Raw genomic sequence first — 27,059 nt, 5'->3', positions numbered from 1 at the left:
AATGATCTCACATTGGCAGCATGAAATCAACCCTAGTGGGAGTATTTACACTACAGAAATGCAGTGTTTTTTATCTAGCTATGTTTTATTCTCAAATAGACAGTTGTTAAATTTTTACTAGCCCACTACCATACCTAAGTCCTAACCTTTGCCAGCTTCTAGAAATCTGAGGGTTGTTCTCAAAAGAAAGACATAGATGCTTTGGGCTCAGGCACAGCAGATACAAAAGAGGGCAAGTGAGAAATATGGTACTTAAAATAGAAGAACAGGGGGACTGGATGCAATAACAGCAGGTAGAGCGTTTGCCTTGCATGTGGTCGATATAGATGTTCATTGGTCACTGAATTATCATGAAGCCCAGGGTTCACTTCAACACTTCACGAATATCAGCCTTCAGCCGACATTTCCCTGTGGAAGACTGAAGAACCCTCTCTGAAGAAGGCTGAAGAAAATATGGTGATATTTTTGAAAGGAAGTCTACAATTTAAAATCTCTATTAACTTATCACATTGAAAGTTTAAAACTTTCATATTCTGAGAATTGTTTCTCAAGAAATCACTACAGAATACATTAACCAGTTTGTCTTATGCCTCCTTAAAACAAAGGATACACAGGAAATAATATAATGTACATATGAAAACACAGAAGAGAAGCAATGGATATCCCCAGTGAGAGCTGCACTTTAGACTTTGAAAACACAGCACACACTGGGACAGTAGGTGGAGGAATCCAAGAAGTCGGACTAGGAACAGAACTGTTAACTCAAATTAAATGGCTATTTGAGAATGTGAAACACAACAATCAGAAAAATTTTACAGAACTGTTAGAGGATGCAGAAAGACAAAGCATTCCAAAAAACTTAACCAAGAGGGAAAAATGAAGCAGCTACTGACTTCCTGAGACAAAAATTATAGCAACAAACAAGAAATACAATCATAATAGATCACTCAGCTATCTAAAGTATTTATATAGTCATATATGTAACAACAAAATAAACATAATAAACTTTATAGGGAGGAAGTAATTTTTTTTATTTAGTGAAACATCATGAGGTACAGTTGTAGACTTACAAATTTTTGTGCTTGGATTTCAGTTATACAATAATCGAGTACCCATCCCTCCACGAGTGCCCATTCTCCACCACCAATGATCCCAGTATCCCTTACACTTCCCCTCATCCCACCCCGCGTCTGTGGCAGAGAATTCCATTTTGTTCTCTCTCTCCTTTTTGTTGCTGAGGTTTGCAAAAGAGGTATTGAGTGGCAATCACATTCGGTCTATAGTCTACTTTCAGCATGCATCTCCCATCCTGGGCAGATCCTCCCAACACCCTTTACTTGGTGCTCCCCTCTCTATCTGAGCTCCCTTTTCCCCCAGCATGTATGGCTGGCCTCCAAGTCATGTAGCGAACCTCCTGGTACTTATCTCAGCTATTCTTGGGTGTTAATCTCCTATTTTGTTACTTTATATTCCACAAATAAATGCAATCTTTCTATGTCTGTTCCTCTCTTTCTGACTCATTTCACGTAGCATGATACTCTCCACGTAGAACCACTTATACGTAAATTTTATGACTTCATCTTTTATAACAGCTGCATAGTATTTCATTGTGTAGATGTACCAATGTTTCTTTAACCAGTCATCTGTTCTCGGGCACTCGGTTTTTTTTTTTTCAGATTTTGTCTATTGTGAACAGTGCAGCAATGAACATAAGTGCAGATGTCATTTTAATTATAATTGTTTGCCTCTCTGGGATATATTCCCAGGAGTGGTATTGCTGGGTCAAATGGGAGCTCAATTTCTAATTTTTTGAGAATCGCCCATACTGTTTTCCAAAAGGGCTGAACCAGTCGGCATTCCCACTAGCAGTGAAGGAGACTCCCTTTCTCCCCACATCCACGCCAACACCAGTTATTTTTGTTTTTTTGGATATGGGCCAGTCTCTGTGGTGTGAGATGATATCTCATTGTTCTGCTCTGCATCTCCCTGATGATTAGTGATGTAGAGCATTTTCTCTTGTGCCTTTTTTGCCATTCAGATTTCTTCTTTGACAAAGTTTCTGTTCACCATTCAGATTTCTTCTTTGACAAAGTTTCTGTTCATTTCATCACCCCATTTTTTGATGGGGTTGGATGTTTTCTTCTTGTGGAGTTCAACCAGTACTTTGCATATCCTTGATATCAACCACTTATCAGATGGGTATTGGGTGAATGTAGATTGTTTTTGTATTTTGGTCACTGTATCTTTTGCGGTGCAGAAACTTCTTACTTTAAGATAATCCCATTTGTTCATCTCTTTCCACTTGGTTGGTCAGTGGAGTGCTGTCTTTGAAGATACCATTAGCCTCAATTTGTGGAGGGTTTTGCCGACCTTGTCTTCAATATAACTTATGGATTCTGGCCTGATGTTGAGATCTTTAATGCATTTTGATCTGATTTTTGTACATGGTGTTAGGTCTAGGTCTAAGCCCATTTTTTTGAATGCGGTTGTCCAGTTACGCCAGCACCATTTGTTAAAGAGGCTTTTCTTGCTCCACTTCACATTTCTTGCTCCCTTATCAAACATTAGATGTTCATACATTTGGGGCTGTGTGTAAGGATATTCCACCCTGTTCCATTAGTCTGCAGCTCGGCCTTGTTCCAGTACCATGCTGTTTTAGTTATTACTGCTTTATAATAGAGTTTGAGGTTGGGGAGGGTAATGCCTCCCAATGTCTTTTTCCCAAGAATGGTTTTAGCTATTCATGGGTGTTTGTTATTCCAGAAAGTAAAAATTTTCACTTTGCTTCATAGTCCAAATTATTCAGTATAGTTATATAATGTGCAGATTTCAAATCAGGGAATGATTGGACTTGGAGCAATTCTTGGCAGGATTTTCCTTTTGTTTTGTTTGGGGGCCACACTTAGCAGTGCTAAGAGATTACTCCTGGCTCTGCACTCGAGGGTCACTACTTTCACGGATTCAGCGGACCATATGTGGTGCAAAGATCAAATAAACATTGGCCTCCTGCAAGGCAAGTGCCTTACTGCTGTATTCTCCAGCCCCCATGGCAGGGTATTTAATAAAAATGAAGAATGGATATAATGCATGAAGATCCTAATATATAGCTGAAAGAATATAAACTGATCAATTAAGAAGCATATTTTATATTTCAAATACAGGAACAAAAGCTAAAATCATTGAAGTTATTAATTTTGTAAGTAGACCATGACAGTGAGAGAATAAAAATTGTTTTGTTATATATTTTATAAAGGTTTTTGAATTAATCAATTTATGCAAAATTTTACCACAATTTTTAATTTAATTTAAAAAAAGAAAAATAAACTAATTTGTAAATTATGGACAACTGCAGTAACTGTGAGATTTTTTTCTAATATTTTAGTAATAGACTCCTGCATTGAAACAAAAAAATCTAGTTCTGGTTGAGTTATCTTGTAATAATTGAATATCCATCAATGAGTATCAATGAGTATGTAAGTCTTACTTGATTATAGACCATTAGATAAAAGAGCTAATAATGAACATGGCAAGAATAAATAAGAACATATTTGCCTACTTTAGGGAGACCATAATCTTTACTAGAGCAACTGTACCTACTCATATTTGTGACAAGTAAAAAATTTATGTTGCTATGTGTATTTTGGGGTCCTTCTAAATTGCCTCTTTTAAAAATATAAAAAATTCACAGTGTTGGAATTTTGTACATGAGAAACCACCATTAACCATACTGTAAATCACAGCATCTCTATTAATTAAAAAACATTAATAAAAATAAATAAGTAAAACTTCCTGGAGAAATCTCAGGGAAGTTCACAGTAAATATTTAAAACTAGATCACACAACGAGAGAGAGAGAGAGAGAGAGAGAGAGAGAGAGAGAGAGTAAAGTGGGAGGGGGGTATACTGGGGTTCTTGGTGGTGGAAAATGTGCACAGGTGAAGGGACGGGTGTTTGATCATTGTATGACAGACCAAGACTTGAACTGAAAGGCTTTGTGACTGTTCTCACGGTAATTCAATAAATAAATAAAAATTAATAAATAAATAAAACTAGATCACAGATATGAAAATTTAAATAAATAAATTATTTTATTTATATAGTTTTTTACATACTTTTTATTACTTGCTTTTAAACACCAGTAACGTCTCCATTCATCCCGGTTGCGTGCTAGCGTAGCCCAATGGTATCTGTTCGTTTTAGGAACATGTAGAGCCTCAAACCGATCATTTAGGGTCTTGACGAAGAAGTCTGACCATCTTATAGGTGGGCGTCCACGTGATCTTTTGATGTCTCGTGGAATCCAATCAGTAATGACTCTAGTCCAGCGGTTGTCTGTAAACCTCATTACATGTCCAGCCCATCTGATTTTTGATGTCTTGGCAAATGAGACAGCGTCTCTGATTCTTGAGCGTTGACGAAGATCAGAACTCCGGATTCTATCTCTCATTTGAGTGAATCGTGATATTCCAAGCATAGTTCTTTCGATTCCTCTTTGAGAGACCCGAATAGTGTTCTCATCCTGTTTTCGTAGGGTCCAGGTCTCTGAGGCATATGTTAATGCAGGAAGAATAGTGGAATCAAAGAGATGTGCTCGTAGCTGGAGGTTCTTTGTCCTTTTAGTTATTTCTTCAATGCTCTTGAAGGCATTCCAAGCCGCTCTCTTCCTCCTGCGTAACTCAGGTGCCAGGTCATTCATCATGTTGATTTCTCGACCTAAGTATATATAACTGTTGCATTCGGAGATGGTGGTTCCGTTGAGAGCGAATGGAGCGTCAGGAACAAGGCTGTTTCTCATAAACATTGTCTTCGTAAGATTCAGCTGTAGTCCGACCTTTCCACACTCACGGTCAAAGTCCGCAAGCATTTGTGCCGCTTGGCTGATGTTTGGTGTTATTAGAACGATGTCATCAGCAAAGCGGAGGTGGTGTAGTTGCCGACCATCTATCTTCACTCCCATGTTTTCCCATTCTAGTCGTCGCATGATGTTCTCGAGGGTGGCACTGAAGAGTTTTGGTGAAATGGTATCACCCTGCCGAACCCCTCTCTTGATATGGATGATTACTTCTTTGTAGAATGGTGAGATCTTGGTAGTGAATCCGCAATAGAGCTCACGAAGGATCCTGATGTATTGAGTTTGTACGCCCTGATTGGCTAGGGCTTCCATGACCGCTTCCGTCTCAACAGAATCAAAGGCCTTTAAATCAATGAACGTTAGACAGAGCGGCATCTTGAACTCCCGAGATACCTCAATGAGCTTGGTTATTGTGTGGATATGGTCAATGGTACTGAATCCTTTTCGGAATCCAGCTTGTTCACATGGTTGTCCTTCATCTAGTGTTCTGCTAATCCTATTCAGGATGACTTGAGTGAATAGTTTGTAGATGACAGACAATAGGCAGATTGGGCGATAGTTGCCAATGTCGTGGATGTCTCCTTTCTTGTATAGTAGTACAGTCTTGCTGGTTTTCCATTGGGATGGAACCTTGCATTCAGACAGGTAGCGTGTGAAGAGTCGAGCTAATGTATTGATGAGTACTGATGGTAAGTTCTTCAGGTGTTCAGGTCTGATCTTGTCTGGGCACCCGCTCGAATAAATCGATGAATAACGGGGATTAAGTGATTAAGTGATTTTAAACACCAATTTAATATCTTAAAAAGGAAATTCATTTCATCATGAAAAAAATTGTTGAGGAAGGATTTTTAGTTTGGTCAGAATAAGAAGTGAAATGACTAATGTTAGGAAAGAAATACTAGTTCTAAATTTAACTTAAAGTCCTATAAGTAATACATAATAAAAATCATAGTATTTAAAAATAGATGAGAAATTTGAAATAAAAAAAAATATCACAGCACGATGGGAAAGACAGTGTCCATATGCAACAGAGCATGGTAGAAATGTCCTTTTGTCACTGAAACAGTAATACTGTTTTCCCACACAAGTGCAGCCTTATTTTAAGCCCAGGGAGTGAGGAAATGTACACATAATCAATTTAAGCAAATTACAAAGGCAGCTGATCCATGGTTTTATAAAATAATCTGTCATAATACTGCATTCTGGGAAGCAGCCAGCTGTTGTCATGCCTTAATGAAAAATGCCAGAGAAGTGGCTTTACTTCAAAACACAGAAATTGGTCTCATTAAATCAATGAATTTCTATCAGAGTTCTGTATCATCTGGAAAAGAAAACTCAGAGCTAAAAAGCATCATTTCTTTAATCAAGAAGTTTCCTCACTAAAAGCTATGATAGTTTGAGCAACTTAATAGTAAGTCTTGTTTCTTCACTTCTTTTGCTTTCTTAGTGATATGCACAAGTTCCTTTGATTTACTTTCATTAAGCAGAATAAAAACTAATTCGAATGCAAAATTATAAGACTCATGCTTGAAGTTAAAAATTATATCCAGCCTTAAAAATACTTTTTCCTCTAGCCCTAATACTTTCATATAAAGGAACTTTGTAGAGTTTATCATGGCAAAGAGAACAGGCATGGGGGTACAGGGGCAGCCTGAGCAGGGGTCCCAGGAATAAACATGTGAAATCCTACCTTAACAATCTCTTAAATTATGATTATAAAAGTATTTTTAGAAAAGAAATTAAATTTTAAATTTTCAAATATAATTTAAAATTTTAATATAATTTTAAATTTTAATTTTTTTAACTTTTTTTAAAAGTTTTTTTTATTAAAGCACTGTGATTTGGAAAGTTATTCTCAGTTGAGTTTTAGACATAACAAAGTTCCAGCACAGATCCCACTACCAGTGTCAACTTCCCTCCACCAATGTTCCCAGGTTCCCTCCCGTATTCCACAGTCCCCTTGTCTGCCAGGGAGGCAGGGGGAGGGTAGGTAAGGTGGGGTATACTGAAGAGATTGGTGGTAGGGAATGTGCACTGGTGAAGGGATGGGTGTTTGAACATTGTATGATTATAACTCAAACGTGAAAACTTGTAACTGTATCTCATGGTGATTCAATAAAATAAAATGTAAAAAAAAAAGAAAAGAAACATACAGTAGGACAGTGGTGTTCAAACCAAGCTAAATGTTTTTTTTTTAAAGTTCAATCTTTTTATTTGTTTTTTAATTTTTATTAGTGAGACACCATAAGGTACAGTTGTAGACTTACAAATTTTTGTGCTTGGGTTTCAATTATACAATAATCAAATACCCATCCCTCCTCCAGTGCCCATTTCCCACCACCACGGATCCCAGTATCCCTCCAAACCCTCATCCCCCCATCCCATCCTGCCTCTGTGGCAGGGCATTCCCTTTTGTTCTCTCTCTCCTATTGGGTGTTGTGGTTTGCAAAAGAGGGAATGGGTGACAATCATGTTTGGTCTATAGTCTACATTCAGCATGCTTCTCCCATTTTGGTAGGATTCTCCCAACACCCTTTATTTGGTGCTCCCTTCTCCATCTGAGCTCCCTTTTCCCCTAGCATGTGTGGTTGGCCTCCAAGCCCTGGAGTAAAATTCCTGGTGCTAATCTCGGCCATTCTTGGATGTTAGTCCCCTATTTTGTTACTTTATATTCCCCAGATGAATGCAATCTTTCTATGGCATCCCTTTCTTTCTGAGTCATTTCGCTTAACATAATACTTTCCATGTAGTACCACTTGTATGTAAATTTTATGACTTCATCTTTTCTAACAACCTAGCTAAATGTTTAAATCATCTAAGAACCTATGAGAAGCAACAATACCCATGAATCAATCAAGTTAAATCTCTGAGGTGTTTTCACCTTTTTTAAGCTACCAGCTCACATTTAGAAACTGATTCTCAAATTTGGGGACAAAGTAAATCCCTTGGAGAACCTACAGATTGAAGGAATGCTGATATTCTAGTGGTGATTGAATGTAGTTATATTCTCAAAATATTAATCATAATATTATCACAAATCACTGAGCTAAATTTAAAATAAAATTAATATCTTATGAAGAATGGTCTTAAGAAGGGATTAGAACGTAGACAGGTATAGAGAGAGACCACACAGTGGACCAGGAAGAAAGAAACACCATCTAAAAGACAAAGAAAGGAAAGCCTCCAATGAAACCTAGATCTATGCTGGCCCCTTGCTCTCAAATTTCTTACCTCCAGAACAGTGAGAAAACACTATCTGTATTAAGCCACCCAGGATGAGTATTCTGCTAAGGCAGCTCTAGCAAAGTAATGCAGGCCTCCCCCTTAAAATTCTGATTTCAAAGGAGTGGATGCACACAGGGATCAGGGCATTTTAAATGTTCCTTGTGCGAGTTTTATCTGCTTCCAAGGGTTAGAGCCACTGCTGTAGATATTCTGAAACTTAATTTTATCTGTTTTCTACTTTGATGCTAACCAGAGAGCAGCTACTTACACCTTATAACACCTTCCTACTGAAGTTTCTTAATACATAAAAATTGAATAGAAAATCGATTCTTTACTTTATTGAGCACTTTGTTTCTTCCAGCTAAGAGTCCCCACAAGATATGATACCACTGAGTCATTCACTGACCTATTCGCACCCACATCAGTGAAAGGCATTATTCCACTATGGCAGTGATGTATTTGTAGGAGATTCTCAGTGTTTGGGTTACACCACGAGTACTCAGGGCTTACTCCTAGCTCAGTGCTCAGGAATCACACCTGGTGGGGTTCAAGAGATTGTATGGGGTGTCAGGGATTGAATCCAGGTTGGCCTTGTGCAAAACAAACACTATACTATCGCTCCAGCCCCAGCAGTGATATTTTTGTTATCATTCGAAAATCTAATTTTCAAAGTTTCTCATTTTATTTATTATTTTAATCCTGACATTTTCTTGACTCAATATGAGACTAGACTAAAAATAATTCACTATCACTTTAAAATATGTAATTTTTATCTTAGTATAAAGTGGTCTCATTATTTCAATGGGCTGGAGTGATAATACAGCGAGTAGGACGTTTGCCTTGCAAGCAGCCAACATGGCCAACCTGAGTTCGATTCCTCCGCCCCTCTCGGAGAGCCTGGCAAGCTACCGGGAGTATCTCACCTGCACGGCAAAGCCTGGCAAGCTACCCATGACATATTCAATATGCAAACACACTAACAAGAAGTCTCAAAATGGAGACATCACTGGGCCCACTCAAGCAAATCAATGGACAACGGGCAGACAGTGACAGTGACAGTGATTATTTCAATATAATTACTTATGAATTTGTATATCTTGTATATCCCTCATATCTTGTTAGACTTCGGTTTTTTTCTTTCGGTACTAATCGAGTCAATATCTTTTGCTCATTTTCTCTTTGGTTTCTTGTTGGTTGACCAGAATTTCCTGTTATGTGGATCTAAGACCCCTGTCAATTTTAGACACTAAAACTATTTTCTTCTATAATTATGCTGCCATTCTCTTTACCATGTGGTCTTTGTAGATCACAACTTTCAATGCAGGCAGTCCATTCAACGTTTCTGTCTTATAGATTGGGTTTTGAGACCACACCTCTTAACCAGAAGTACTTCCCTATTAAAATACGAATTTTAACATTGTTATTTTCAAGTAAAACTTGAAATTGAAGAATAATTTTATAATTAGCTCAAAATGTGTATTTAATGACTCAACATTAACTTGGGATGCAAAAGTTTTATGTTTAATTTATTTCCTTCTGTGAGTGGTCTGTGGTTTCAGAGTCACGCAAACCTCGGATCCAATCAGCAATACCACCATGATCTCGTGACCTCCAGGCATGTAGGCATTCTGCTTGAAAGAACTGTGTGCATTTTAGCCTTGATGTTTTTAACCTTTTTTAATGCCACAAGTGATTACAGTGCAGTCAGTTTTTAAAATCCTCCTTAGGGAGGTTGGGAGATAGTACAGTGTTAGGTACCCAAGCAGGGTTCAATTCCTGGCACCATATGCCCCACTCCCACACTCAGCATCAATAAATGTATCCCTGGAGTCCACCTGAGCACCATTAGAGCAGCCTGGATAACCCCCATCACTGCAAGGCTCTGAAGCACCATATCCTCAGGTCCCTGCATTGAACTGATATCCAGGACTAGCTGGGAATCTAGTGGGACCTGGAGGCTTCCTGAGTACCACCTGACTCTAAAATTCTAAGTTTGGTGAACAATGCTATCGGTTGAGGAAGAAGTGTAAATGATCCCCCTGACTCCTCCTCAGGTCCAACTCCATGCTTTTTGATAGAAGATGGTAACAAGTGGAGTCTTGGACCCAAAATAGATACTATGTCTTATGGATAATAGAGCTAAAGTAGCTTCCTTGCCACCTGTCAAGCTGGATAATCAATTCCATAAGAGAGCATTAGAAATCTATCCTTCCTTGTTTGCAATACTATATTATAGCAGAATCATTTGTATAATAGTCTAACCACTATGCAGAGAAGAGTTTTAAGAAAAGTAAATGTAGATGCTATATGGTCAGTTATTGTAGAAATTCAAATGAGAAGTTGAGTTTGGAGTGTCTTGGAGCTTAGAGTGTCAGTGCGGAGCGTAGAGCTTGTATAGTTGGTGGAGTAAAAGTCGCCTTTGTAAGTACAAACAGTGTGAAAGAATTATATATTAGAGGTAAAGTAAGTTATCAAAGTTTCCTCACAAGATTCTAAGAAGACAAAGCATTATCTACTCATGAATATAAGCATATTTTAAAGGATATTTAAATGAAGTGTGATGTCTGTAAACACAAACATAGAGCTGCCCCATCAGAGTTGAAGGTATGATTCTAAAGTTCAAGCAAGTCTGCTTTAGAATTAACTTGGGAATAATGTCTCTATTCATCACCAGACTTGGAATCATTGCCCAACCCATTCAAGTATGCAAACAAATACAGACATCTAAGAACTGTCTTAAATACTTAAGGAATAGTATAGGGTCCCATATAAGTCATTGTTCTACATGGGGGAAAAAAGAGGAAAGAACAATTCTTATACTGGGGTTTATTTTACAGTCTAATTTCCTTTTAGGACTAATTGACTTTAAGATCTCTAATCCCTATATCAAATATCAATGATTTCTATTTGATCTTTCACTTTAACTATATACAGTTTCTGACTACTTTCAAAATCCCATGTCAAGTCTAAAATCTCCTTGCAAATTAGTAGTCACCAGACAGATGGTAGTGGGTGGATAAATCAGATAAAAGGGGTCAACTGTATGGTAAAAGAATGAACATTTAGTGGTAAACTTAAGGTACTATATCAGATGCTGAACACCTGGAGCTTATAAGATAATGCCACTTCAATGAAAATTGTAAAAATATATATAAACACAATATTAAAAATTAAAGTAGAAATACTCTTCCCAATGTTGACAATATTTAAATCAGATTACTGGGTTTTCAGTGACCACAATATACAGCTGGTGAGGGAGGGGAGATAAGAAATGAAATGAGTTTTACAACATTTTTCTAAAATTCAGAATCTAAAGTTAATGCCTCTCTTATCTTACAGTGCTCATTTTAATAATATCAATTGTGGTAACATGTTTTTAACATGAGGAGAAAGCTCCTGGCTTGATTGTTATGGTTAAGGGAAAGGCATTGTAGCTACAGATACACTGCCTGTGCAAAGTCATAAGTATGAAAAGCAATCACTTCAGCTCTAATGACCACTTGCCGGGCACCACTGCATCAATTTATAAGACTTTCATAAATTCAGTGAACTTGAGTTCAGGATTCATTAGGCATTTTGTCAGACTGAGCAATAGCACAGCAGGTAGGGCGTTTGCCTTGCACGCAGCTGACTCAGGTTCAATTCCTCCTTCCCTCTCGGAGAGCCTGGAAAGCTACCGAGAGTATCCCACCTGCACGGCAGAGCATGGCAAGCTACTGTGGCATATATAATATGCCAAAACCAGTAACGACAAGTCTCACAATGGAGGTGTTACTGGTGCCCGCTCAAGCAAACTGATGAACAACGGGAGGACAGTGCTACAGTACTGGAATCCCTTACTCATAATACTTTTTTATCACTGTCTCACTGTCATCCCATTATTCATCTCTTTCCTCGAGCAGGCACCTGTAATGTCTCCATTTGTCCTAGTCCTGAGATTTCAGCAAATGCCACATTGGAGGCTCTTTCAGGGTCAGGGGGATGAGACCCATCACTGTTACTGGGTTTTGGCATATCAAATACGCCACAGGGAGCTTGCCATACTCTGCTGTGTGAGACTTTTTTTTATGTTCACTTTTATTTAATTTCAAGTATTTTTTAATTAAATCACCATGAAATACAGTTACAAAGCTTTCATGATTGAGTTTCAGTCTTACAATGATCAAATATCCATCCCTCCACCAGTGTACATTTTCCTCCCACCAATGTCCCCAGTATCTCTCCCACCACTCCCACCCACCCCACTCTCTGACTTTATGGCAAGCACTTTCCTTTTTACTCTCTCTCTACTTCTGGGAATTGTGGTTTGCAATACAGATACTGAGACACCATCATGTTTGGTCCTTTGTTTACTTTCAGCACACATCTCCCATCCTGAGCGATTTCTCCAACCATATTGACTTAGTGGTCCCTTCTCTTTTCCAACTGTCTTCTCCCCAGCACATGAGGTAGGCTTCAAAGAGCTGAAGAAATTCCTTAGAGCAGGCCAGAGAAAGAGCTCAGATGGCTGAGCACATGCTTTGTATGCAGGAGGCTGGGGCTGAATCCCTGGCATTGAATAGTCCCCTAAGCACAGAGAGGAGCAGCCTCTTGGCACAGAACAAAAAGTAATCTCCAAGCACCACCAATATTCCCCCACTATATATATATATATATATATATATATATATATATATATATATGCTCGAGCGGGCCCAGTAACGTCTCCATTGGAGACTTTTTTGTTACTATGAGAGAGAGAGAGAAATTTCTTAGATGATAGCCTTCTAGAAGGGATCCTAATTAAATAGGGAAAAGAAAAATAAACTTGCTGGCAAACCAAAATATTTTTCCTGAGATAAGAGAAATAACCACAAACACACTCATTTCAAAGTACTCATCTTTTAACTACAGCTGCTAATATTGAAAGATAGTTATCATAAACTCTAACTGGCTGAGACACATTAGAGTTGTATGTTAGCAAAAGGCTTTCACACTTGCCTCACAGATTTATGTAACTATCTCACAGCATATTTCTCATTTTTTAAACCATCTTACTCTTCCAGGATGTTAATTTTAGGCCTAGAAATTTAAATACTCCTTTTGACCCTCTGAGTAGCACCATGGCGGTAGGCAAAAACAAGCGCCTTACCAAAGGTGGCAAAAAGGGAGCCAAGAAGAAAGTGGTTGATCCATTTTCTAAGAAAGACTGGTATGAGGTGAAAGCACCCGCAATGTTTAATATAAGAAATATCGGGAAAATGCTTGTCACTAGAACCCAGAGAACCAAAATTGCATCCGATGACCTCAAGGGTTGTGTATTTGAAGTGAGCCTTGCTGATCTACAGAACGATGAAGTTGCTTTTAGGAAATTCAAGCTGATTACGGAGGATGTTGAGGGCAAAAACTGCCTGACAAACTTCCATGGCATGGACCTTACCCGTGACAAAATGTGCTCCATGGTCAAAAAATGGCAGGCCATGATTGAGGCTCACGTTGATGTCAAGACTATCAATGATTATTTGCTTCGTCTATTCTGTGTTGATTTCACTAAGAAGTGCAATAACCAGATTTGGAAGACCTCTGATGCTCAGTATCAGCAGGTTCGCCAGATTTGGAAGAAGATAATGGAGATCATGACTCAAGAGGTACAGACAAATGACTTAAAAGAGTTGGTCAATAAATTGACTCCAGACAGCATTGGGAAAGACATAGAAAAGGCTTGCTAGTCTATTTACCCACTCCATGATGTCTTTGTTAGAAAAATAAAAATGCTGAAGAAACCTAAATTTGAATTGGGAAAACTCATGGAATTTCAATGTGAAGGTAGCAGTTCTGGAAAAGCTACTGGAGATGAGACAGGCCTAAAGTTGAACAGGCTGATAGGTATGAACCAACAGTCCAAGAATCTGTTTAAAATTCAGATATTCATTGGTAACAAATAAAAGTTTTATTTCTGGTGAAAAAAATTTAAATACTATATCAAAAAATATATAAAAACCCAAAAATTTTACAAATATATTATATAATACAGACGATGGCATAAAACAATATATAAAATAATGAAAAACTATTAGCACCACCAAGAAACTTCTTGTACAAGTTGCAACTTGATCTTAAATTACTCCTTGATGACAGTAAAAAGAACAAATAGGCAATTTAGGGACCAGAAAGACAGTATAGTGGATAAGGTGCTTTCCTTGCCTGTAGCTGACCCAGTTTGATCCCCAGCATCACATATGATGATTCCTTCAGCATTTCCAGGCATGATCCCTGATCACAGAGCCAGGAGTAAGCTCTGAGCACAGCTAGGTGTGGTTAAAAAAATAAAAAGCCAATTCACCAATTGCCTCATTTTGACAAACCATTACAGTTTTTTCCTCCAACAAATTTTTCTGACAATCTTCAAATAACCTTTTTACATTTTGATTTATATCATAAATCAATAAATTCATATCTAAAATTAATACAAAGGGAAGTAAAGAGTGACTCTTACATTTTAGACCTCAGTAACTGGTGAATGGCAGAGTCACTTACTGAGATGGAGCAGGACAGGTGGAAAGGAAAAGCAGGGATATCACCAGTCCAAAGAGATGATTCCAGTTCTCTGATTCCCCAGTCATCATTAGCTCTCAACCTTCTACCCTCTCCAAGACACTGGTGGTGAATTGTTCACATAAATTAAGCAGTCGAAATGTTCACCCACTGCTACTCCGAGTGAGAATCACCCTTACATTGCCTTTAAAAGTCACAGCATATTGACTTTATCCACACATCTTAACAACATGAAACTGCAATTTCCCAGGGGTTTCTATCAAACCTCTGGACATTTCACAAGCTCTCTAAAATGTCTTCCAAAATGCCTATCAAATAGATGCCTTGTCAGTCTCCAGCCCCAAATCCAATCCATTCCAATGTATCTACCTCCAAATCTGACAGAAACCCAGCCAACCAGCCAATCATTCCCAACTGATGCATATACAACAAAAAGAGGAATTCAGTACAACCTTCTGCATTTGTATAGATTTACTGGTACTCAGAATAATGAAATTTATTTGACAACTAAGTTCTACTTCTATATAAAATAAAATTTTAAGTTCTCAGATTCATGGGAAGAAGAGCAACAGATATGCTATGCCAAAAAATGATTGCAGAACAAAACTCAATTTTTCTAGAAACAAAAATGGACCTACTTTACAGTCACAAATAAAAGTGCACACACACACACACACACACCACAAACACACCTCACAGATATCAGATGAATAGTAGAATAAAACAAGCGAGCAGCAAAAAGTAAAAACAGAAGAAAAAGAGGGAAACATAGAAAAGTCACTATTACTATAAGCCCCATATAGTTAAGAATTGGCTAAGTAAAAGTGGTCATCAGGGTCTCTGAAAGTTTTAAAGTTCCTCCCAGAGCCTTAAATCAAGGCCAAATCTTTTTTTTAAAAAAAAGAGGAAAGCTAATAATTATTATTCTCACACATCCTTTGTCTATAGAAGTAAATACCTACAAATATCTCCTTTATGCCTCATTTCTTATAGATTGATGCTAAGAGTCACCAAAACAAAACAGAAAACAAAATAGAACTAGAAGACCTGAACTAGACAAAAGATACCTTCCCTATTAGTTAAAATTGTCTCTTTCCTTTTAACACTCACAATGAAGTGCTTAAAATTTTCTATTTCTTTGCCTTTCTGAACGTCTTCTTTACACTCCACTTTAAGTGTTTTGAATTTTTCATGATGTAGTTCTCCCACCTCTTCGATTCCTAGATACTTGATGTTTTTGGACACCTCTTATCTCTTTTTCCTCCGATTCATTATTTGGATACTAGAATGCAACTTATTTTTTGTATTTGCTTTGTAGCTGGACACTTTACTGTGTTGGTTTATTGTTTCTAGGAGTTGTTTTGTGGTCTCTAGGGTCTGCTTTGTGTGGCAGACTGGGAATGGGGGTTGAGGAGGGACTTTAAAACCCTAATGGAGGGAAGAAAACACTGGTTGGTGGGGTTCATAGTTTGGAACATAGTTTGTTGAAAACCCAACTAGGAATAACATTGCAAATTGTGGTGCTTTAATACAAAAATAATAAAAAAAGAAAAATAAATAATACTATTTTAAAATAATTTTTAATAAAAGGAAATATTAGAGATACAAAACACCAAATAAACATTTTTTCAGATAGAAGGAAACACTAAGAGAGCACTGATATCCCCCTGATTCAAGAACTATGAGTTATAAATCTGATTAATAAAACTGAAAGCATACGTTTCAAGATGTGGCCAGGCAGTTGTATAACAGCCCCCAGAAAGTTATGAATGGAGACTGGCATGATCTAGACAACCCCAATTAGATCCCCAGCACCACATATGGTATCCAAGCCCCACCAGGAGTAATCCCTGAGCACAAAGCCAGGAGTAGGCCCTGAGCAGCCAGGTGTGGTCCCAAAATCCCAGACCCCCACAAAGGAAAAAGAAACTTATGGAGAAATGCACAACTTTGTTATAGGATTTCTGCAAATTTCCCACATTATTGTTTAGCAGGTTTGACCACAAATTAAAGCAGCTATTTGATACAAATCAATAAACTATAGATTTATGAATATAACACCACTTTCCCTTAACTTACAAGGAAATGTTTTAAAGAACCAAAAGATAATGCATAAAAGGATAAAAGAAGTCTAGACACAAAAAATTTTCAGAAGGAAAATGAAAGTCCTGTTTATATTTCTAATCTTTTAATTTTCACAAATTTAAAGCTATCAAATATTAAAAAACTCAACTTTCTCTCAAAATATTTTTATCTCAAATTGTTCAGTTGAAAATCATCTGAGATTGAATTTAGTCACATTATATGCATATATTCTATTTTGTGAAATTAAATCTGATGAAGCAGTGTTTCTGATGATCAAAATTGCGTGATTTCTTGGAGCAATGTTATAATTGTTATCAATGTTATAAGATTCTCCTTGGCTAATATTTTCAAAAGCATGTTTTAAAAGGGAGGTTGGGATATCTAATGTTATATAGTTAAAGCCACCATCTTTTCTTATAAAATCATTACCTGCTCTCAAGAAGATACGTATACTCTTTATAGAGTACCATATGTATGTACTATATATATCATATATGTGTATATATAAAATATACATATCAAAAGGCATATATTCCATCTTATACTGTTTTAATTATCTTCAGTTTGCTCAGATTCACATAGAGCAATAGCAATGTATTTTTCTTCATTCCAGAAGTTCAATTACAATAATAATTTTCACACCCCTACAGATTCATGCCATGGTAAAGGCTTAAGGCTGGAGAGATAGTAGAGAGTAGAGTGCTTGCCTAGAATATAGCTGGCCTGGATTCAATCCCCTGCATTCTGTATGGTTCCCCAAAAACTCCCAGGAGTGAACCCTGAGCACAATCAGAATAAACTACAAGCACAGCCTAGAGTGGCAAAAAAACCTGTCACTGTCCTCTCCTTGTTCATCAATTTACTCAAGCGAGCCCAGTAACATCTCCATTTTGAGACTTCTTGTTACTGTGTTTGGCATATCGAATACAGGTAGCTTGCCGGGCTCTCCAAGAGGGGCAGAGGAATTGAACTCGGGTCGGCCATGTTGGCTGCATGCAAGACAAACGCCCTACCCGCTGCGCTATAGCTCCAGCGGGGCAAAAAAAAAAAAAATCTTCCTCTTCTCTCACTCTGTTAAACATTTTTGTATTCATTGCATCACTGTATCACTGTCATCCTGTTGTTCATCGATTTCCTCAAGCAAGCACCAGTAACATCTACTTCGTCCTAGCCCTGAGATTTTAGAAAGTGCCACATTCGAGGCTCTTTCAGAGTCAGGGGAATGAGACCCATCATTGTTACTTGATTTTGGCATATCAAATACGCCACGGGGAGTTTGCCAGACTCTGCCATGCGGCAGGATACTCTCATTAGCCTGCCTGGTTCTCCAAGAAAAAGAACTAAATAATAAGATGTCATTTTTGTATTACAGAAGGAAAACAATAATAACAGAGCAAGAATAGAAAATGAGTCTGAGTCAATAAATGGATTAGTATTTAAAATTGCCATTTCTGAGTGGGAGGTAGTTCAAAAAGTTAGAGCAAATGTTTTGCATGTGGGAGGCCTAGGTTAATTCCTCAGCAACACATGGCCTTGCAACACTGCAGGAAGGCCCCTGAGGACTGGTTCAGGTGCCCCTGAGCAATGCTGATTATGGCTCAAACACCAAAATACATATATGTAACTGTGTATATAGATATATATGTGTGTGTGTATGTGCACGTGTGTACACATATATCTTTCTACTATTCTATAACTACACACTGATAGAGATAGGATAAAATATGATACAAGTCAAAGAACTAAAAGCAATTATGGAAAAGAAATAATAAAAACAAATACTCCATCACTTAAATTTTTAATTAACTACATTCATTTTAACTATGCCACAGGATTACTCATTAGAGTATGAACCTGCCCAGAATCTGAACATAGAGCTTTTCCTTCTTCTATTCTAAAATCTAAACCTATATATATGCAAATCTTCAAATATTTTATGAAATTTCTATTTCAACAAATATTGAAGCTATTCCTATAAAATGCCCTTTAATCATTCACATCCTGCTTCTTAATTTCCTGAAACATGTTAATCCTGGTAAGAGAAGGAACTGTTACTTGAAATTCCAATGAATTGTGTGAGTCACAGAAAATGGGCCAAACCATTCCTGAGGATCTGCTAATACCAGAGCTGGAGTCACATCCAACTGAAGAATGGCAGCCACCCAATAAAGATCAAACAAGGAAGCAACTCCACTCAACAGCAGAGAAAGATTCTGCCTCAAGATCTGAAAAGTGGAGCTGTTTCCACCTATGGTTCTTAAGATGGCTGGTATAAATATATAAAGCCAAGCAGGGGGAATTATGGATAATAAATGTCATTGTGGCAAAAATGAGGCTACAAACTGGCTGGTCTGGAAACTTTTCCTTGTTTATTTGATGAACATAATTTTGAAACTAATAATTCCACTGAAGCATAAAAAATAGTAATTACAGGTTCTAATTTAGTATTTGGCACATGCCCCTGCTAAAATGTTTTCACTCTGAAATTTTTTTAAATTTAAGCATAAAGAAAAAAAATCACCAAAAGGGGGAAAATATTCAGACATATTTAGACTATGAATACTGATATGCTGGTATGAATACTGATATGCTGGTATATTTTCTCCAGATATTTTCTACGCATGTTTATTTTTATTCATTTTATTTTGGTGGGAGGGGGACTTTGGGGCCACTCCAGGCAGTGCTCAGGGATTACTCCTGACACTGTGCTCAGGGATCACTACAGGATCAGTAGACAATAGGTAGTGTTAGCAATTTAAAATGGGGTCAGCCACATGCGAGGCACACATCTTAACCTCTATACTATCTCTCTGGCCCCTAAGCCTCTATTTATTTTCATATTGTTTTCACCAAATAGGTACTATATAATTGTTAATCCTACTATTTTATTTACTATTCTAGTATCTAAATGTTTTTAATTTTTATACATTTTATGATTGAATTTAATCTTGGCATTAAACAAAAGTATAGACAATAAATCAAAATGATTTAACACTTTTTTAAGTGTTCAAAGATACATTTTCATCAGTAACATTTGATCACACTGTTCTTTAAAATGCTTTTTAAATTGTGGAGCCCAGTGTTGAGGGAGATATAGATTGATGGAGATAAGGAGGATAAAAGCGATCCATAACAATCCATTTCAGAGAATGAGGAAATAATACACGGTTAGAATATGTATCTTGCATATTCCCAATTCTGATTCCACCCTCAGCACCACATGGCCCCCAAGAAAGCCTGGTGTGACTCTGGGGGTCCTCAGCAATATAGGGTATGTCTCCCACACTCTCAAGTCAAGCATTAAACTGACAGCCAGTGAGAGACTGTGAAAATGACCATCAGTCCCCTGAGTACTGGTGTCAGGGAGTCCACAGGGAGGGATCAAAAAAGAAACAATAACAATAATAATATTTTATTAATCTTCAGAGTTAAAACTGTCAGAAAATAATACTGTAGCACTGTAGCACTGTCCTCCCATTGTTCATCGATTAGCTCAAGCAGACCCAGCAACATCTCCATCCTGAGACTTGTTGTTACTATGTTTGGCATATCGAATACGTCACTGGTAGCTTGCCAGGCTTTGCCGTGCAGACAAGATACTCTAGGTAGCTTGCCAGGCTCTGTTTTATAACGTTAGCCTGAATTCCACCAGAATGCCTTAGATATTTATCTACAGAAAATTCCAAGTTTTGAGTAGGAGTAGCTTCTTTAAAAACATGATGGCAAAAATTGTTATGGGATTAAAACAGAATTTTTGTAATGTAACTGCCTCAATGTTTCTTCCCCATTACCACTTACAGTCAAATAAGCAACATTGCTTGCTGAATGCCACTGAGTAGAGAGCCAAGGGGATTTAACCTTGACAGATTAGTCATTTGTGTTGAGTAATAATATAATTTAGATGAAAGTATCTGTACAAAATAAAGAAATAATATAGCACTCTGCAATTCACTGAGCAATGCTAAAGAGGAAGATGGCTATTAAAGGAAGATTCTGGGTCAAAATGACTGCACGCTTTCCATGCTGAAGGCCTAGATTCAATTCCCACAATACATGGTTTCTCAGGCATGGTGGGCTGCTTGGGGGGAGGGGTGTGGCCCTGCGCACAGAAACAAAAGTAGTGCCTTTTGGAGCACACAGTAGGGAAGAAAACTGACCGGTGGGCTCCACAACTCCCAGAGAATTTTCCAGGCCCCATACTGAGCTAATATCACCAGGACATTCCAGATGGGGTAGGTGCTGTCTAGCCGTCTTCTCCAGATGGAATCCTGGCGACCATGTGCTTCTATAAGCATGGCTCCGGTTTGCAGGCACCAGAACTAATGTTCTGAACGGTGCAGCCACTCATGCGGCCGCACGACATTTCCTGATATGCAAAGTGAGCAATGGAAATTAAATGATCTAGCATCTGTCCCTGTAAGGAAGTCTTGAATGGTGGTGGGAAAATCTGAGCAAAATATAATGCCCAACTGAAATGCATCTGGACTGTGCCTTTAACTACAGTGCTTTGCCATTCTGGGAGGGGAAGAGTGTTTGTCTCTCAGCCTGTCCCCCCTTGCAGTGGCGGCATGGTGGCCTTCATCTTTTATAGTCTAATGGAGACCTAGGTATGAGGCTGCATTGACGAGGCATGAGGGGCCTCATGGGATCGGGGCGGGGGGGGGGGGGTGGTAGTGGAATTGGTCCTGCTCCTCGTCCTGACAAGGCCCCGTTTTGCCACCCATAAACGCCTCCTCCGGCTCCTGAATGACCATGATCCCATAGGCACACAAATCAATCTCAGAACCCAGGGACTTTTGGCAGTAATCCCTCTAGGCTTATTACTAAAATATCAGAAATCCAAAATCATGTGGCTGCTATTGCAGTCACACAACATCATATGCTCTTCATAATCAGCAATAGAAAACAAATTATCTAATGATGTCTTTTTGGCAGGTCTGAATTGTTGGGGAAAATTCCAAATAATAATGTTGGGTCTTTTGTCATAATATTGAACGTAATCTATGCAGAGAGAGAGAGAGTAAAGTGGAAATCTGCCACACAGGTGGGGTGGGGGGGGCCTGGGAGGGGGGTATACTGGGGTTCTTGGTGGTGAAAAATGTGCACTGGTGAAGGAACGAGTGTTTCATCATTGTATGACCAATGGAGACTTAACTGAAAGGCTTTGTGACTGTTCTCATGGTGATTCAATAAATAAAACTTTAAAAAAAAAGTAGTGCCTTAACATCACAGGAGGTGATCCAAAAAACAATAAAAAGGGAAGGTTTGGTACCTGTGTACTATTAGTTGAAATATATGCAAATAATAACTAGATGCACACATAAATCAAAATACTAACCAAAATATTTTCAAATTATCAAGTTTCAGTAAAACAGAACTTGGTCCCAAATACAAACTTATTTTGCATTTCTCACAAAATAGGTCCTCCTTTGAGGTTTTTTTCTAAAAGGAGAAAAAACTACACCTTATCTACTGATTTTAAGACTGTCATTGTCATACCTAACATCACTAATATTAAGAGTATCTATATTATTCCCAACAAACAAAACTTAAAATTGTCTATAATATATATGCAGATTTGGCAGGTTACCGAATGCTACCTGCCCACATGGCAGAGTCTGGCAAACTCCCCATGGCAAACTCCCCAATATGCCAAATACCAGTAACAATGATGGGTCTCATCATCCCAACCCTGAAAGAGCCTTGAATATGGCACTTTTTAAGATCTCAGGGCTAGGATGAAGGAGACGTTACTGGGGCCTGCTCGAGGCAATCGACGAACAACAGTATGATCATGATCATGATATATGCTGATAGTAATATTCTTATGATATAATTATATCTAGAATATAGTAATATTCTTATCATTTCATTTTAGAAACAGAATCATACCATCTACCTCCTGGGGAAAATATTAATTTCTTACCCATGCATATTTGAATCAGGTTTTACCTATTAAGAAAGCTGTCTGCCCAAGAATAGCTGAGATCAGCACCAGGAGGATTACTCCATAGTTTAGTGACCAGTCGGGCATTCTAGAGGAAAGGGCAGCTCAGATAGAGAAGGGAACACCAAATAAAGGGTGTTTGGAGGATCCTCCCAGGAGGGGAGATGCATGTCGAAAGTGGACTATGGACTGAACATGTTTGCCACTCAATGCCTCTTCTGCAGACCACAACACCCAAAAGGAGAGAGAGAACACAGGGGATTGCCCTGCCACAGAGGCAGGGGGGCATGGGGGGATGAGGGTGGGGGGGATATTATCCATGGTGGTGGAAAATGGGCACTGGTGGAGGGATGGGTATCTGATCATTGTATAATCAAACCCAATCTACAACTGTACCTCATGGTGTTTCACTAATAAAAAAAATTTTTTTTTTAAAAAGAAAGCTGTCTGATGAATATTCCTCCTCCCAACAGTCCCTCCAAATGGGGCAGAGATGTTTCTAAATCTGGAAACCTGTAACCTTTTCTCCAGAATTTTTGTAAAGATGCTATACCTGGCTGTTAGCCTTTAAAAAGTTCACTTTGTTTATTGAGTGCTTTTTTTTTAACTTTCAACTTTTCTTCTTTGTGTTATTAGCTTTAACAAGAGGCAGAAAGAACATAACCATCAGAATAAGAACATGACACCTATCAGCCACATTAAAACTGGAAATCCTAAAAGCAAAGACAAGCATAATCTAAGAACAACTCTAATCTCTCCCCCTGTTACGGAAGCTCCATAGTATTGTCATTATTTTTTTGTTTTTGTTTTTTTAATTTTTATGAGTGAAACACCATGAGTTACAGTTGTATACTTACAAATTTTTGTGCTTGGGTTTCAGTTATACAATGATCTAGTACTCATCCCTCCACCAGTGCCCATTCTCCACCACCACTAATCCCAGTATACCTCCCACGCCCCCCATCCCCCTCAGTCCCACCCTGCCTCGGTGGCAGGGCATTCCCTTTTGTTTTCTCTCTCCTTTTGGGTGCTGTGGTTTGCAAAAGAGGAATTGAGTGGCAATCATGTTCGGTCTATAGTCAAATAACGGGTATTGGGAGGATCTGCCCAGTATAAGAGATGCATGCTAAAAGTAGACTATAATATCGTCATTTTGATAGTGAGTCTACTTTGAAACTCTTTGCACTGTAGCACTGTCATCCCTCCCGTTGTTCATCAATTTGCTCCACAGGACACCAGTAATGTCTCCATTGTGAGACTTGTTACTGTTTTTGGCATACAGAAAACAACACAGGGAGCTTACCAGGCTCTGCCATGTGGGCGGAATACTCTCGGTAGCTTGCCGGGCTCTATGAGAGGGACAGAGGAACTGAACCCTGATCGGCTGCATGCAAGGCAAATGCCCTACCTGCTGTGCTATCGCTCCAGCCCTTTGAAACTCTTTAGATGTTCAAAAAAATCACCAGGATCCACTCAAGTTTGACAGTGATTTACAGACAAACAGTGAACAGGAAGCTCACACATGATGTTGAGCACCAAGTTAGGAATCATAAAGATGAAGGAGGAAAAAGAGATCCTCAAAGAAAAGAAAAAACAAAAGCCATCAAGAGCAGACAACATAGTTTGAATGCAAATTCAGAGCCAGACTGAATTTGATTCAGAATGGATGTGTAATACAGACAAAAAGAAGATGGATGTGCTACGAAAGAAGAGACTTTAAATAATTATACTTCAGAGCATTTGAGTAGAAAAATCAGGCCACTGGTTAGAAAAATGATCAAAATGAAAAGAGGCTAAAGTAGGAGGCTTTACAGAAAAGTGAAAGGACTATGCGTTAATCCAGGCAATCATTTCTGCCCAGAGTGGAAAGGGTGTTGCTCCCTTCCGCCCTCCTCCCTCTGGAAAGAAAGATGGTGGCCACAAGGGAGCCTTGTGGACAGCAGGTATGAGCCGGGGGTGTGGGGGCGACTAGAACCTCATGGGAAGGGGGGCGTTCCGGTCCGTCCTTCACGCCCTACCGAGGTCACCAGTCGCCCCCCACGAGCGGCTCTCCAGCACAGCCACGGCCCCAGAAGCACAAGGACTTAATGCAGAACCCAGCAGCTTGGAGCAGAAAAGTGAACGGACTATGCGTTGATCCAGGCCATCAAGTCTGCCGGAGGGGAAAGGGTGTTGCCCCATTCGCCCTCTCCTCTCTGGAAAGAAAGATGGCGGCCACATGGTAGCCTTGTGGACAGCAGGTATGAGCCGGGGGACTGGGGGTGACTAAAACCTCATGGGAAGGGGGGCGTTTCGCTCCTCCCTTCACGCCCTACCGAGGCCACCGGTTGCCCCCCGCGAGCGGCTCTCCAGCACGGCCACGACTCCACAACACAGAAACCAATTTCTTAACTATCTGACTTTCAGTAGAAATACCTCCAAGGTCAATAGGTAAAATAGCAGAAATCCAAAACCAACATTTAATTCTTGAACCCAGCTGTAGAAAGCAAATCACTTCACAATGCTTTTTCAGCATGTCTGATTTGGGGGGGGGGGGGGTAAACTCTAAAAAATAGTGGTGAATCTTTTATTGAAACAATGAATCTAATCAAAGCAGATAGAGTGTTAACTAGAATTCATCTGCCTCACAGGGACGGGGGGGTGGGGTTTTATTGGGGTTCTTCATGGTAAAAAATAACTATTGGTAAAGGGAAATATGTTTGATATTTGCATGACTGAGACATAAACCTGAAAGCTTTGTAACCTTTCCCACAGTGATTCAATAAATAAAAAAAATAAAAATAAAAAAATAAAGTAGGAGGCTTTACAAGTCCAGAGCAGGTCCAGTGTAAAATACTGCAATTTTTAACATTTGTCATAGATGTCTAGGTTTTTGTAAATTCAAAAAAGGCACATGATTTTTATTGAGAAATTCTGGTAGAGACTATCTTCTTGCCTGTGAGTGACTCATCAACCCCACCCTGTATTTCAATGTAGTGTTTAAGATTTGATAGGATTATAAATTACCACACTGCAGAGCTTAAAATCCATTCCCAGGGCCTGGAGCTGTAGTACAGCAAATAAGACTCTTGTCTTGCACTTAGTGAACAAGGTTTGAGTCCCGGCAACCAATATGATTCCCTGAGCACAGACCCTGAACACAGGAGGTGTGACTCAAAAAACAAAACAAACAAATAAACAACAACAACAACAACAACACACACATACATATATACATGGGGCCAGAGAGATAAGCAGCCCTTAGCAACATTAAGTGTTGACCAAAAACAAAACACATACAAAGAAAAAGTATCTATTCCCAAATATTAAAACCTGAAAATGCTAAATCTGGGAAAGTTAAGCATCTACATTATTAGCTTAGGAAGAAATTTGTTCCCAGAAGCTGAATTTTGATGATTAAGTAACCTAGACCAGCTAAAACTGAGTCAGCCTACCCAAAATTCAAATTACCAGATTTTTTATGGCCTACTGATAGTTTAAATGTCCTCAACTCACTTTTTGGCATATAAACAAATCCTCCATAATCCAAAACAATTTATTTTATTTTTTATCACCCAAATAAAGACATTTTTTCCAAATACTTAAGTGGCTTCTGTGTGGTAGAATGCATTTGTTAATAATTTACTAGCCAGTACATTCTTAAGTTGAAGGTCATTTGATCACTATTTACAAAGTCTATTAAAAAATCCAAGAGATTATTAATCTTATTTGTAAGTCACTTCTCCATTTTTAAAATGGTCTTTTATGTTACATCTCAGAAGCTCTACTATCTAATATATCTACATATTGGCAGAAAAACCATAAGTAGAAAACTGTACACCTGCCTCACTTTATTATATGTTCAGTTCTAGATCATTCCCAATTATAATGGGAACCCTATATGTTTAATACATAAATTCAGAATTTAAAGTCAACCACTTAAGTATTTAGAATATAATGAATATTTGTACACATTACCCACAAAATGAGAAGCAAGTTTAAGCATCTACCTGCCCCATACTAACAAAGCAAATCTGCAAAGTGCTTGAAACCATGGCTTTAGGGCCAATCCCAGATCTAAGAGACGAGCATAAACCACAGTCCACTTAAGCACTCTGTCTCAATTTTCTATTTTGTAGTGTTGACAGAAAGAATATTTCTCATGCTGTTATAAGGATAAAATATGAGGTGAAACCCACAAAATACTTTATAAATGCATGGCAGAGTAAGTACTTAATGAATTTTAGCTGCTATTGTTATTGTTATTAGAAATTACCAAAACTCAAATGCGAATAGCAGAGCTAACTCCAATATCAATAACAATGGAATGTTCCGCTGAAAAGATGCTTGCATATTGTGATTTAACTTTCTTCCATTAACCCAGCAATTAAAATTTACCCCTGAAACTGATTTTTACATCTCTATTGGTGCCCAGAAT

At 38.4% G+C, this 27,059-nt stretch overlaps 1 protein-coding gene and 1 pseudogene across 1 annotated transcript in view; one reads left to right on the top strand and one right to left on the bottom strand.

Moving 5' to 3' along the window:
- The window catches only part of PLCL1 (phospholipase C like 1 (inactive)), a 372,506-nt gene that overhangs the window by 225,447 nt on the left and 120,000 nt on the right, over positions 1–27,059 (bottom strand). The window lies entirely within an intron of this gene.
- LOC130020962 (40S ribosomal protein S3a-like) lies at positions 13,175–13,972 on the top strand (annotated as a pseudogene).

The sequence above is a fragment of the Sorex fumeus genome, unplaced genomic scaffold (assembly GCF_029834395.1).
Source record: "Sorex fumeus unplaced genomic scaffold, SorFum_2.1 ptg000014l, whole genome shotgun sequence".
In the NCBI taxonomy this organism is placed as follows: Eukaryota; Metazoa; Chordata; class Mammalia; order Eulipotyphla; family Soricidae; genus Sorex; species Sorex fumeus.
This window is presented reverse-complemented; position numbering and strand designations above follow the sequence as displayed.